Source organism: Podarcis cretensis (assembly GCF_951804945.1).
Source record: "Podarcis cretensis genome assembly, chromosome: 3".
In the NCBI taxonomy this organism is placed as follows: Eukaryota; Metazoa; Chordata; class Lepidosauria; order Squamata; family Lacertidae; genus Podarcis; species Podarcis cretensis.
In genome coordinates, this window is record NC_137172.1 from 8,352,155 (window position 1) to 8,366,216 (window position 14,062).

Here is a 14,062-nt window from a genome sequence, read left to right on the forward strand (position 1 = left end):
CACGACTAAACGACTAAACAACAACAACAGAATAATGCATGCTCCAATCCATGTTGTAGAATATATGAACTCTTTTGTTCATCTCTACAACATCCATTCAATAAATTTAGACATTCAGGGCATCATCTGGCCTTACCAACAAGAACCAGTGAAGATCATCCAGACACCCATTTTTATTCTTCCTTTACATTTGAGTGGGGTGAGATAGTGAATGTAGCGAACCAGTGGTTGGAATCATGAATGAACTGGATGAGGGTTAATTGGAATTCCATCTGGATAGGATGGAGAAAGGGGGGGGGGGAGATAGATCAGGATCTACTGAATCTGGGTGCTTTGCAGGAGAGTGGCCAAGGTTTCAGATTCCTAAATTATGTTGTTGTTTAGTCGTTTAGTCGTGTCCGACTCTTCATGACCCCATGGACCAGAGCACACCAGGCACTCCTGTCTTCCACTCCCTCCTGCAGTTTGGTCAGGCTCATGTTTGTAGCTTCAAGAACATTGTCCAACCATCTCGTCCTCTGTCGTCCCCTTCTCCTTGTGCCCTCCATCTTTCCCAGCATCTGGGTCTTTTCCAGGGAGTCTTCTCTTCTCATGAGGTGGCCAAAGTATTGGAGCCTCAGCTTCATGATCTGTCCTTCCAGTGAGCACTCAGGGCTGATTTCCTTAAGAATGGATACGTTTGATCTTCTTGCAGTCCATGGGACAAAGTGAGCTCTCTTGGCTTCTATCACTGAAGATGCATAAAATCAATTGATATGAACCTTATTAATCTTTGCAGCACTTTTCATTCTGCTTACACTGGGCTGGAATTATGGAATTCCTAGGGGAGTCTGATTTATGAGGAATGCAGTAACGTCCCACCACCTTACAAGTCTTGGGTTTAGCTTGTCCTGCAAAGAGAGGAAGAATAACCATAGATGTAAAGGAGGATAAAATCTGGATTTGTCTGGCAGGCTGATCAGTCATTTACTTCACTGGAGCTCAGGTGACAATTCTTAGGTTAGCATTCTTTCTACACTCCTCCACCCCCGCCCACCCCCTGTTCCCCCAAAACAGTACTTCTGTCTTGTCAGGATTCAACCTCAATCTGTCAGTCACCATCCATCCTCCAACTGCCTTCTGGCACTCACACAGCACCTTAACCACCTTCACTGGTTCCTATTTATAAGAGAGATAGAGCTGGGTATCATCCGCATACTGGTGAACACCCAGCCCAAACCCCATGATGATCTCTCCCAGCGGCTGCATGTAGATGTTAAAAAGCATGGGGGAGAGGACGGAACCCTGAGGCACCCCACAGGTGAGAGCCCAGGGGTCTGAACACTCATCCTCCAAACCACTTTCTGGGCATGGCCCGGGAGGAAGGAGTGAACCCACTGTATAAGAGTGCCCCCAGCTCCCAGACCCTCTAGACGGTCCAGAAGGATGTTATGGTCGATGGTGTCAAAGGCTTGGGAGAGATCCAGCAGAACTAGTAAACAGCTTTCACCTTTGTCCGTAGCCCACTGGAGATCATTGACCAGTGTGACCAAGCCAGTTTCAGTCCCATGATAAGGCCTGAATCCTGACTGGAAGGAATCCAAAGAATAACTCATTTTACCATGAGTTTATTAAGAAACTTCAGGTGACACAGGGGTGGGGTTCAGACAATGGCTAGTGTATTGAGTGCACATAGGCAAAAGGATAATGAGGAGGAAGCTGAAAAAATAACTATTAAGAAGGTGAGGCGTAAGAAGCATGGAACACACTTGGTTCCTGAACATGGTTGGGCAATCTCAACAAATGAGAATGGTTTTTCCCCCCTCACCTCTCATGAAATCCATTGGTAATAGAGTTTCCTTTTCATAGGAGATATGGCTGAAGCCATACAGTGATGCATATTTATTCCCTTCACCTCTCATACAGACCAATATTATCAGACTGCTTCCTTTGTTTAGGAGATATATCTGCATATGACCCGGCTGTGATAAATGCAATCCAAAATGGTAAAGAAGAATGTAGAAGAAAGAGAGGCTTCTGTGAAGGACACACCTGCTCCCCGGGCACCGAACAAAATGGAGAGTGCTATCATCACATATCATGCTGTGTAAGGAAGAGAAAGAAAACGTAATGGAAATAAAGATCCTTATTAAAGGTGTCATATTTATTTTTATTTTTAAATAATATTTATTAAGTTTTCCAATTTTATACTCCAATAAAAACCACTTTAAAACATTCCAAATTACAATACAATAAAGAAATCCAAATATAAATGTCAAATTTTATACCTTTGGGTCCCATGGACTGCAAGAAGATCAAACCTAACCATTCTTAAGGAAATCAGCCCTGAGTGCTCACTGGAAGGACAGATTGTGAAGCTGAGGCTCCAATACTTTGGCCACCTCATGAGAAGAGAAGACTCCCTGGAAAAGACCCTGATGTTGGGAAAGATGGAGGGCACAAGGAGAAGGGGACGACAGAGGACGAGATGGTTGGACTGTGTTCTCGATGCCACAAACATGAGTCTGACCAAACTGCGGGAGGCAGTGAAAACAGGAGTGCCAGGCGTGCTCTGGTCCATGGGATCACAAAGAGTCAGACATGACTAAACAACTAAACAACAAATATTAACATGAAAAGATTATGCTTGTTCCAGAGTAGAATCATAGAATCATAAAAGTGTAGAGTTGGAATAGACGGACACGACTAAACGACTAAACAACAACAACATGCCTTACCTGCAGAAAACAAAAGCATTTCAGAAAACAGAATGGCAACCATGAAAAACCACCACAAACACATTTTTGAAGCTTGACTCGGATCCCAACTTGACCAGAGTGGTCTAGGAAGGCAGAATGCTCTGATGGCAGTTCTGTGTTTCCAAGAATGCTAAATGCCCGTCTATTTATAGGAGTCCATGATACTTTGGCACATAAGCCCTTTTCATGAATGCTTCTGATGCAATGCCTGTGATTTCAGGAGCTATTCATCAAGGAGATGAAAAGATTATTAGCATACATGTTGCATGATAATCTTTAGGAAGCCATAGTAGTAAATGAACAGAAAGTAAAGTTCGTGACATTAAGCACAATATTTACCACTCAAGGAGACACAGTATACTAAAGCCAAGGAATACTGAACAGTGCATTAACTTAAAGAAATCTTCAAAATTCAGTAGGTTGCAAATTCAATTTCAAACCCTTTGGCTAGCAATTGAGTGGAATAAAATGACCTCAACTATGAAGGCTACTGTCATATACAAGCTGAAATATACTCAGAGTCGCAAAATGATTTCATGCTCTTTATTCAGCTCATAGTGGTGAGGAGGAATGAATGAAAGTCCCCTCAAAGTATCTGCTTTATATACATTATTTACACAATGGGCTGCACATGATTGGCTAATTCCGGAATTCTACTGTAAGGCAATCAGGTTGTGGATTCACTTCTATCTGGAGCATGATTGGGTGGTTCCTGCCAACCAATCATACTGCTGCATTGTTCTAGGACCAATCAGACTGCTGCATTCTGAATCCTATTGTTCTAGGACCAATCAGACTGCTGCATTTTGGATCCTATTGTTCTAGGACCAATCAGACTGCTGCAGTTTGGATCCTATTCAACTCAGTACATGACACTAGCCTACATGCCTTGGGTGCAGAAGTGGCCAGGATGTATGTTATGTACTGAGCTGAATCCTAGAACAATAGGATCCAGAATGCAGCAGTCTGATTGGTCCGCTGGAGCCACCCAATCCAGCTTCAGGTGGAAGTGAATCAGTGACCTGATTGGCCTGCAGAAGCAGCACAAAATTAGCCAACCACGCGGGGCCCATTGTGTAAATAATGTATATATAGCTAGATATTTTGGGGAAAATTTCATTCATTGCTACTATGAGCTGAATAAAGAGCATGAAATTAACACTTGACTCTCAGTATACTTCAATGTATCTGGGAATTTTGAGGATATACTCCTGTCTGTAATCCTGGGGCAGGGGGCAGTGCCAATAATTTAAAGCCATATTCATTATATAATATATTATGTTCAAATTTTTTTGGCAATGCTGTAGGCATAACTCTTTACCTTGACCTTTCATAACTGAGATGTTTATCAAGTTAATATGCAGTACAGTATTCCCTTGTTTTGGAACACTGCATCTCCTTAAGTAGTAGCAACCATGGACCACAATACCTGAAACAGATAATAATTTATTGAAACATTTAAAACAATAGATGCTATTGAACCCTTCAACTCCTGGTTAAGATCATGCTGAACTTTATTTATGTTCCTTGAAAACTATGGCTTCCTCAAGCATATCATTTTTGCTTCCTTCACGAATTGTTTCTGTCTTCACATGAAGAAGGAGGAGGAGGAGGAGGAGGAGAGTTTGGATTTGATATCCCACTTCATCACGACCCGAAGGAGTCTCAAAGCAGCTAACATTCTCCTTTCCCTTCTTTCCCCACAACAAACACTCTGTGAGGTGAGTGAGGCTGAGAGACTTCAGAGAAGTGTGACTAGCCCAAGGTCACCCAGCAGCTGCATGTAGAGGAGCGGAGACGTGAACCCAGTTCACCAGATTACGAGTCTACTGCTGTTAACCACTACACCACACTGGCTCTCATTCATTGAATCTGGCTCATTCATACACAGGGTTACATGTTGGTATATCACAAATCCTTTTATCCAGAGGATATAGAACGATCATCAGAGCATTCTGCCTCAGTAGTCCGCTCTTGTGGTTCAACATGAGATCCAAGTCAAGTTTCAACAATTCCTTTGCACTTTGGGTTTTCATGCTTGCTTTTTCTGTGCCGGTTATCTTTTCTGCAGGTAAGACACACACTGAAATGAAACACCTTTGGACATACATGACAGAAAATTGAAATGGGGTTATAAGGCATCTAGTACCACTTTATGTTCTATGGGATTCACAATAGCACAATAGGCAAAGTATATACAACAGTAGCAAGGAAGCAGAAAGCAATGTTGAGGAGGTGAGATGTAAGAAGCATGTAATTCACCTGGTACTTATCGGTTGTTTGACAATCTCAACAAATGAGAATGGCTATTTCCTTTCATGAAACCATTGCTGTTTCCTTTTTGTGAGTGATTTGGCTGAAGTACCGTATTTTTTGCTCCATAAGACACACTTTGTTCTTCCTAAAAAGTAAGGGGAAATGTCTGTGCGTCTTATGGAGCGAATGCATGGGCCCTGGAGCCGAATTGCCCAGGGGAGAAAAGCAGATCATGCTTTTTTTAAAAAAAAAAAAAAAAAAGACGGAAGCCGCTAATCATTTGCCGATCGGGGGAGAGATAAGGGATGCTAGAGATAAAGGAGGCTGCCTAGGAGGGGGGAGGTAAAGATAGCAAACTTGCAAAGGGGGAAAACAGGAAGACTAAAGCAATAAGGACAGAAATTAGAAGAAAAGGAGGAGCAAAAAACTGCTCCAGCTAAGGAAAAGACACTAAGGCAAACAAGAGGGAAGGGAGTGTTGAAAGGAAGCAGCTGATCGGTGGGAACGGGAGAGAGATAAGGTACACTAGGGGAGGCTGCCTGGGAGGGGGGAGGTAAAAGCCCATGGATCCTCATGATTTTTACATTGGGTCACCCCAAATTCACCATCAGATCACGTAGCATGTCCATGGCTATAGCCGGCACTGAAAAAAATCACGCACCCACTGTTGCGTGGGACCGCAATGACTCAAAAACGTGGTTACAAAGCACAGATCCACATGGGTCCTCAGGATTTTTGCATTGGGTCACCCCAAATTCACCATCAGATCACATGTCCTTGGCCACAGCATGAACCACAGGTGTGTCTTATGGAGTGAAAAATACGGTAATACAATGATGTGTATTTATCTCCTTCACCTCTCATACAGACTAAAATTAATCAAGTGCTTCCTTTTCTGCAGGAAAAGTACAGTGGTACCTTGGTACTCAAGAGCCTTGGTTCCCAAACACCGAAAATCCAGAAGTAAGTGTTCCGGTTTTCAAATATTTTTCAGAAGCCGAATATCTGATGCAGCTGTCAGCTATTGTTTCCAGGGCACTTGCACCAATCAGAAGCCACACCTTGGTTTTTGAACATTTCGGAAGTCAAATGGACTTTTGGAATGGATGCAGTTTGGCCCTTTTGTTTTTACTTATTGTTTTGCATTTTTGTTTTTGAGGCTTATTTGGTTAATTTGTTTTTGTGATTGGTTGGTTGGTTGGTTGGTTGGTTGGTTGGTTGGTTGGTTGATTGATTGTGTAACTGTGGAAATGGATAAAGCCCCCATCCAAACAATGACTATCATCAGTGCAGGTAAGAAAAGAATTTAAATTTAATTTTTATCATCTACAGTACTGTCTTATTTATTTTATAATACAGTACATTGATTGTTGCTTTCATTTTATGGATCAATGGTCTCGTTAGATAGTACAATTTGTGTTAAATTGATGTTTTAGGGTTGTTTTTAAAAGTCTGGAACAGATTAATCCATTTTGCATTACTTTCTATGGGAAAGCACGCCTTGGTTTTGGAATGCTTTGGTTTTGGAATGGACTTCCGGAACGGATTAAGTTTGAGAACCAAAGTAGCACTGTATCTGCAAATGGCCCAGCAAGGGCAGATGCAATGAAAAGGATATTATAGAGCTGGAAAAGGGCAAACAAAATGATCAAAGCTTTGCGAGAAGCAAAGCTACAGGGAACCAGGCAGAGGGCCTTCTCGGTAGTGGCACCCATCCTGTGGAACGCCCTCCCATCAGATGTCAAAGAGATAAACAACTCCCTGACATTTAGAAGACATCTGAAGGCAGACCGGTTCAGGGAAGTTTTTGATGTGTGACATTTTAATGTGTTTTTCATCTTTGTTGGAAGCCGCCCAGAGTGGCTGGGGAAACCCAGCCAGATGGGCAGGTTACAAATAATAAATTATTATTATTATTATCAATGGGATGGAGCAAGTCCTCTATGAAGTCCTCTATGAAGCAGCATTAAGGACTTTTTAATTTTGAGAAAAAGCAAGTAAGAGTAGACATGAGACAAGTGTGTAAAATTTTGCATGGCATGGAGAAATGGATACAGATTTTCTTTTTCATCCTTCTGTCACATTGCTAGAAGTCATGGACATCCAATGAATCTGACTGTTGGAAGATTCAGGACACACAAAAAAGGTGCTTCTGTACGTAAAGGTAAAGGTAAAGGGACCCCTGACCATTAGGTCCAGTCGTGACCGACTCTGGGGTTGCGGCGCTCATCTCACTCTATAGGCCGAGGGAGCCAGCGTTTGTCTACAGACAGCTTTCATTTGTGTTCTATGTCTGAGACATAGCCAGGCAGTAAGTAGCCCAAGATCACCCAGGGAGCTATTCGTAGATGAGTGCTACTTTTAACTCTGGTCTCCTACACCTTAGTCTGTTAAATGTCGTTCCACATTCTGGAAAGAAGGCAGAGAAGTGAATAATTCAATAGGGGTCATCTTTTTCCACATGGCTTTTTGGGCTTAGTTAAGCACTAACTGCTTATAAAACAGCAATGTTTTAGTGTGCACAGCTTTGCAAGCTATGAGGATTGGAACAAAGCTAGAACAATCTGCCCTTGCCTAAGAAGAAGAAGAGTAGAAGAGTTTGGATTTGATATCCCGCTTTAGCACTACCCTAAGGAGTCTCAAAGCAGTGAACAATCTCCTCTCCCTTCCTCTCCCACAACAAACACTCTGTGAGGTGAGTGGGGCTGAGAGACTTCAGAGAAGTGTGACTAGCCCAAGGTCACCCAGCAGCTGCATGTGGAGGAGCGGGGACGTGAACCCAGTTCACCAGATTACAAGTCTACCACTCTTAACTACTACACCACACTGGCTCTCTTCTCCCCGCCTAGGTGGAGTCCCACCGACAAGACCCCCTTGGACTTATACTGCCCTACCAGGTCAGAGGCTACCAGCTACCACTGCCATTGTACCAAGCTTATGGCCATCAGGGTCCCCAGACTCTGAGCTTTCATTTTTAGAAGAACCAGTTTCTAGCCCTCCAGGGAAAAAATGTTACAAAAAGAAATGTGCAGGTATACCTCTGAGCTGGTCCTTCTTAAGCATATCTGGTGCCATGATGCAAAGATCCCTCCATCCCCCACCCCTATTTCCCATAGCTGCCGACCTTTTTTAGGGAGGACGGTACTGCCGGTGACGTGCCCAGCTTTGCGGGGCTGGAGGAGGGAGGCAGCGGCTGGAGGGCAGCTCCTCCAGTGGGGAAGAGGTGGAGGCTGCACGCGGTGGCTTCCAGCTCAGCTGGCTGCTTCGTGCCATGGTGGCCATGACAGCCAGAGTCTCCGGGTGCAGTGCTGCTTCAGCGCGGCATGGTGGGCGAGGGCAAGGGCAGCGAGCTGATGCGAGGAGGTGCCCTCCATAACTTGGCACCTTGGCGCCCTGCACCACTAGCCTCTATGGGTAAAACGCCCCTGCCTCTGAGACAAGTCAGCCTGGCTTTTCATGTCTTTCTGTGTTCCCACCCAGTGAATGAAATAAATGTTGCCATTGACTCAGTCGTTGCTTGGCAGAGAGACAGGAGCTTGGTCACAGAGAGTGCCCGTGATCTGCAAATAAGTTTCAAATCTGTATTTTTTGACATACATTTTAATGAGTGGAATAAAGTGTTTTATCTGCGTTGACACAATAACAGAGTAACTTTCTTGGCTTCCCCAGCTGAAGAGCCATCACTTTTTCCAGGAAGTTGGCATTATGAAATATGCGCTGACATGGAGCGGAACCTCATTTTACCTGGCAGCACACTTTATGCTTGCCACAGTCAGATTCATGGTATATTCCCTTGCACTTTTTCTTAGGCATGCATTGACCTCCGATTATCTTACAACCTGTTCCTTTAGCAGTTTCTGTAAAGGGGGGAAATGACCACACATTTAGAAGAGATGAATAAGAAGGGTAAAATTCTTATTTGACTGACAGGCTGATCAACAATGTCACAAAAATGGCTAAACCTCAGGTTATAATTCTTTCCCTTCGACTCCAAAAATTCCATACAATAAAAAACCCCAGGTTAAGAAGCTACCTTATGACATGTTAGAGCAAGTGAGAAAGGACCATTTGTTTCCAGGAACTGTGAGAAGATTCTTGAAGATTCTCCAAGGATTCAGGTGCAAGATTGTTTAGTCTACAGCAGCTATAAATAGCTATGGGGCACTGTGGCGTTTGCCCTCCTAGGTCTGTTACATCATACTGGGTTCATAAGGAAAGGGTTAACTAATTGTAAAATGGCTAACCAATGGGAACCCAAGGGGAGTTAGAGTTAGAGTTAGGGTGGTTGAGAAGTCAGTCTGGAGTTAGAGAAAAGAAGGAGAGGATAAGTCTGTGGGTTGGGCTAGTCTGATGTGAGAGAGTGAGAGAATCTGTTAAGAGGAGTCAGTCAAACAGTTGAAATAATCAGTCAGAAGGTATTAGGAAGGTATAGGCCAGTAAAGAAGTTAAGAAACTGACAGGAATATTATCTGAGAAAGCGTGTTCTCATTAAAGGAGAGCACGTGTTGCGGATGGGGCCAAACAAGACACCTCATGGTGGTTAGGCAGATTAGGATCAAGGGCTTGGATTCAGATTGGCGGTTGCTGTTACTGGGGTAAAATTGATGTTGCCAATTTAGGGGTGGGATCAGTGGCTATTTAAGGCAAGGTCCACAGCTTGTGCTTTCTCTTTCGCTGTGGACACCGGATCTCCCGCCCGCCCTCCCTTGATTGGGCTTTGCTCTGACCTTGCTATGCCTGTCATGGGGTCGTCCGCATTGGTACGGGGGCCTGGTAGGAATTTTTCCTTTTGGCCGATTAGTGTGTGCCAATTGGGTTTTGCCTACTGCGTAGCAAATCGTCACAACTTGTAAGGTTGGCGGTTAGGCATTGGTTAAAATTGGTTGGTGGAGGGGTATGGATTGGCTGTGCCTGCCCCTCCAATGCTGCTGCTGCACGGGTATTCCGCTAAAGGAATTCTGGAGCTTACCATCCCCTTCGTCCAAACCCTGAGGGCAGGGTGCGGGCCGTGTAAGTTCCAAGGAACATGCGGGGATTAGCTGAGGGTCTGTGTCGCAGCTCCACTTGACCCTGATCTTGTTCCTCCGCACTGACTAGGGAGTCAGTGCTGTCCCCCAAGGCGGGGGGGACAGCTAGTCATAACCAATGCCTAAGCAACCACTCACAATTTGTATGATAATAAAGTTGTGGCCAAAATTATGCCAAAAACCTTAAACAAAATTAACGTGTGATGTGTGAGTTATTGGGTAGGGGTGTCTTGGGGACCTCAGCACGCAAACCATAAAATTGTTAAGGCTTATAAAATAAACTTGTTTATTTGGTTCAGTTTTAACAACGGTCTGGACTCGGTGTTTTACCCAAGAGTAACGGGTTGGTGGCAGCGGGGAAGCGAGCACAATGGTGGCACAGGGGTAAATAGACTGTTAAATGTCCAGGGACCCTGTATGATCACCACAGGCACTTATCTATGGACATGTGTGATTCCCACAAGGGAGAGACTGCTGAGCTGTGTGCAAGCAGCATTTAGGACTGAAGTGTCCCTTACTATCAGTGTGGTAGAAAAGTTGTAAATAATCTTCTACCAACAAGATGGCTATTGCCTTTGAAGGAAGCAGTGCTTGACTGAACTTTATTGCTTCCACGAGTGCTTGACTGCTATCACCTGTGTGCAATTTGAACCTTCAATGCTTAAGCTGCGCAGTCATTACTCTGCCATGCAAGGAGTAGCATTCACGTAAAGAATTGTTGCTAGACCACCCTCAAGATTTACAGTTGCAGATCGTGAAATCTTCTTCATGACAGCTCACACTGCCTAACTGTCCAGCACAGAGGGGGGGGGGGAGTGACAGAAGGAACTGAGAGAAGGGAAAGGGGGTGGCAGAAAGAGGAGGAACAGACCAAGGAAAAATGGGTGACTGGAAGAGATAGAGCAGAGCCATGGAAGAATAAGAGAAGGGTGAATGAAAGAGAGGAGGAAAAGAGGGAAGGAAAAGAGAGAAGGAATGCTCTCTCTCAAAGAAAGCAAAAGAAAAGAATGAGGCACCATAGATTTAGCGCTGTGAATTAGGTAAAGGTAAAGGGACCCCTGACCATTAGGTCCAGTTGTGACCAACTCTGGGGTTGTGGCGCTCATCTCGCTTTATTGGCCAAGGGAGCTGGCATACAGCTTCCAGGTCATATGGCCAGCAGGACTAAGCCGCTTCTGGCGAACCAGAGCAGCACACGGAAATGCTGTTTACCTTCCCCTATTTATCTACTTGCACTTTGAGGTGCTTTCAAACTGCTAGGTTGGCAGGAGCAGAGACCGAGCAATGGGAGCTCACCCTGTCACGGGGATTCGAACCGCTGACCTTCTGATCAGCAAGTCCTAGGCTCTGTGGTTTAACCCACAGCGTTACGGGTGTCACCCAGTTAAAACAAATTTACTGTATGACTTTTAGAGAATGAATTGATTGATTATATTTTGAGAAACCTTCATAAGCGTGGAACAATAGTTCAAAAGCCAGAAGCGCAAGCTGCCTGTACATGATGCACTGGTGTGTAGCATTTCTGTAGAGACATCCCACAAGGGTGAAAATGGGATTCATCCCACCTACAGTTTTTTAAAGGATGTTATACTAAATTATGTATATTTTTTTAAAATGCTGCCCGTGGAAGTGCAGTCATCTATCTTTAACTGATTAAAACCATTGAACTGATTGGTCTAGTTTAGGGATAGAGAATCTGGGTCCTGGGTCCAGATGTTGCTGTCAGCCTCAACCAGCATAGCCAGTGGTTAGGGATGATGAGAATAAAGAGATAAATAGAAAGAACTGTAAACTTTTTTCAATATGCAGTAACAGCGGCAAGAATATTACTCGCCCAGAAATGGAAACAGGAACAATTACCAACATTGGAGGAGTGGAGAACGAAGCTGATGGACTATGCAGAACTTGATAAACTGACAGGGAAGATTAGATATCGACGAGATCAAAAAATTCATCGAGGACTGGGAAAAGTTTGTTGAGTATTGGGAAGGTATAAGTGATAAAGAAATAACGCTAGTGGCATTTAAAGAAGCTCTGTAAAGGTCTAAGAAATATTGTAAAAAAGGAAAATAGATATGGTAGGGTGTGTTAAAAGGCAATAGCAAATTTAGGAAATGTGTAAACAGGGAAAAAATCGGATGATTGTCAGAGAGGCTGAAGGAAGTCTAAAAATGTGAAAATGTTGAAAGTTGTAATGTGGTGAGATATGAATTTTTTTATTAATGGAAAATTAATAAAAATATTATATATATATATAAGAGAATCATAGTTAACTGTTCTTATTTGTATTACCTTTTTTCCCTTTGTTCGGTGTGTTACCTTGAAACCCTGCCAATGAAAAAGAAGGGGTATAAATATAATAATAATAATAATAATAATAATAATAATAATAATAATAATAAGATGTCAGGGGCTGGCAAGAGTTGGCTGGTGAAGGCGCGAGGAGAGAGGGAAGCCAGGAGGACTCCCCTGCTGGAAGCCTGAGGACCCAGTCCTGACAAGCCTCATAACGACTGCTGCTGCGGCTGCTGCCCAGCAAGGACTGGTGTATTTGGGGAAAAGTTTTGTTGGGAGTTTTTGCTGTTGTTACTGATATTAACTGATACTAACTAAACGGCCTCGGCCCAGTATACCTGAAGGAACATCTCCACCCCCATCGTTCAGCCCGGACACTGAGGTCCAGCTCAAATGGCCTTCTGGCGGTTCCCTCACTGCGAGAAGCAAAGCTACAGGGAAACAGGCAGAGGGCCTTCTCGGTAGTGGCACCCGCCCTGTGGAACGCCCTCCCACCAGATGTCAAAGAGATAAACAACTACTTGACATTTAGAAGACATCTGAAGGCAGATGTTTTAAATGTGTGACATTTTAATGTATTTTTAATCTTTGTTGGAAGCCACCCAGTGTGTTTGGGGAAACCCAGCCAGACGGGCGGGGTACAAAAAATATATTAGTAGTAGTAGTAGTAGTAGTAGTAGTAGTAGTAGTATATTACTGATATTAACTTTGTAAGCCGCCTTGAGCATTGTTTTAACTGTGGAAAGGCGGCAAGTAGTGGGGTAACAACAACAACAACTTATTATTTATACCCCGCGCATCTGACTGGGTTTTCCCAGCCACTCGGGGAGGCTTCCAACAAAATATTAAAAATACAATAAAACATCAAACATTAAAAACTTCCCTGAACAGGACTGCCTTCCATGTCACACATGAGGAGAAACCTTCCCTCTTCCACAATTCTTTCACCAGTGCCAGAAGTAACTCGGAGGCAGCTGCAGGAAGACTCTGAATCAGAGTCTTGGCTCAATTCCAAAGAGATGGCATACAGCGTCTCCACCCTCACCCCCCTCAATAACCTTTCCATTTAAACTTTCTTAGGGTGCAAGGGGACAAAACTACAGTGCACAAGCTGGCCACACTGGTAGCAGACGCCTTCTAACCTCATTTTATTCTTCTGTCATTTACGTCGGAATGTTGTTGTTTTTCTATTTCAGGGTAGATGTCTTACCTCCAGAAAAGAAAAGCATCATAGAAATGGCAAGCATGAGAAGCCAGCGCAAAGGCATTGTTGAAGCTTGAACGGCAAGAGCAGACTATAGAGGCAGAATGCTCTGTGTCTTCTGGAAGGCTGAAGGTCCACTATTTATAGTAGTTTCTGAGACATTGACCTGTAAACCTTGTGCATGAATGATTCTGATGTGATGCATGCAATAGCAGAAAATATTCCTCAAGTTAATTACAGTGTACATTGCACTTTATTATTCAGGAAGCTATTATGTTCTAAGGGCATAAAGTAAACCTCATGATATTAGGCACAAGGTTTAATAATCGTTATAGGGTTCAGTAACATTGGTTGTTTTAAAACAGGTAGGCAAACTAAGGCCTGGGGGTTGGATCTGGCCCAATCGCCTTTTAACCTCGGCCAGCGGATGGTCCGGGAATCAGCGTGTTTTTACATGAGTAGAATGTGTCTTTTTATTTAAAATGCATCTCTGGGTTATTTGTGGGGCCTGCCTGGTGTTTTTACATGAGTAGAATGTGTGA

General features: G+C 43.7%; 1 long non-coding RNA gene across 1 annotated transcript; it reads right to left on the bottom strand.

Annotated features, from left to right (window-relative positions):
* Positions 1-8,629: 8,629 nt before the first annotated feature.
* On the bottom strand, positions 8,630-13,639 carry LOC307213242. The gene is made up of 3 exons (XR_013837454.1): positions 13,527-13,639; positions 12,314-12,349; positions 8,630-8,851 (listed from the first exon to the last, which is right to left on the bottom strand). It is a non-coding gene; the product is annotated as an uncharacterized lncRNA (long non-coding RNA).
* Positions 13,640-14,062: the final 423 nt, after the last annotated feature.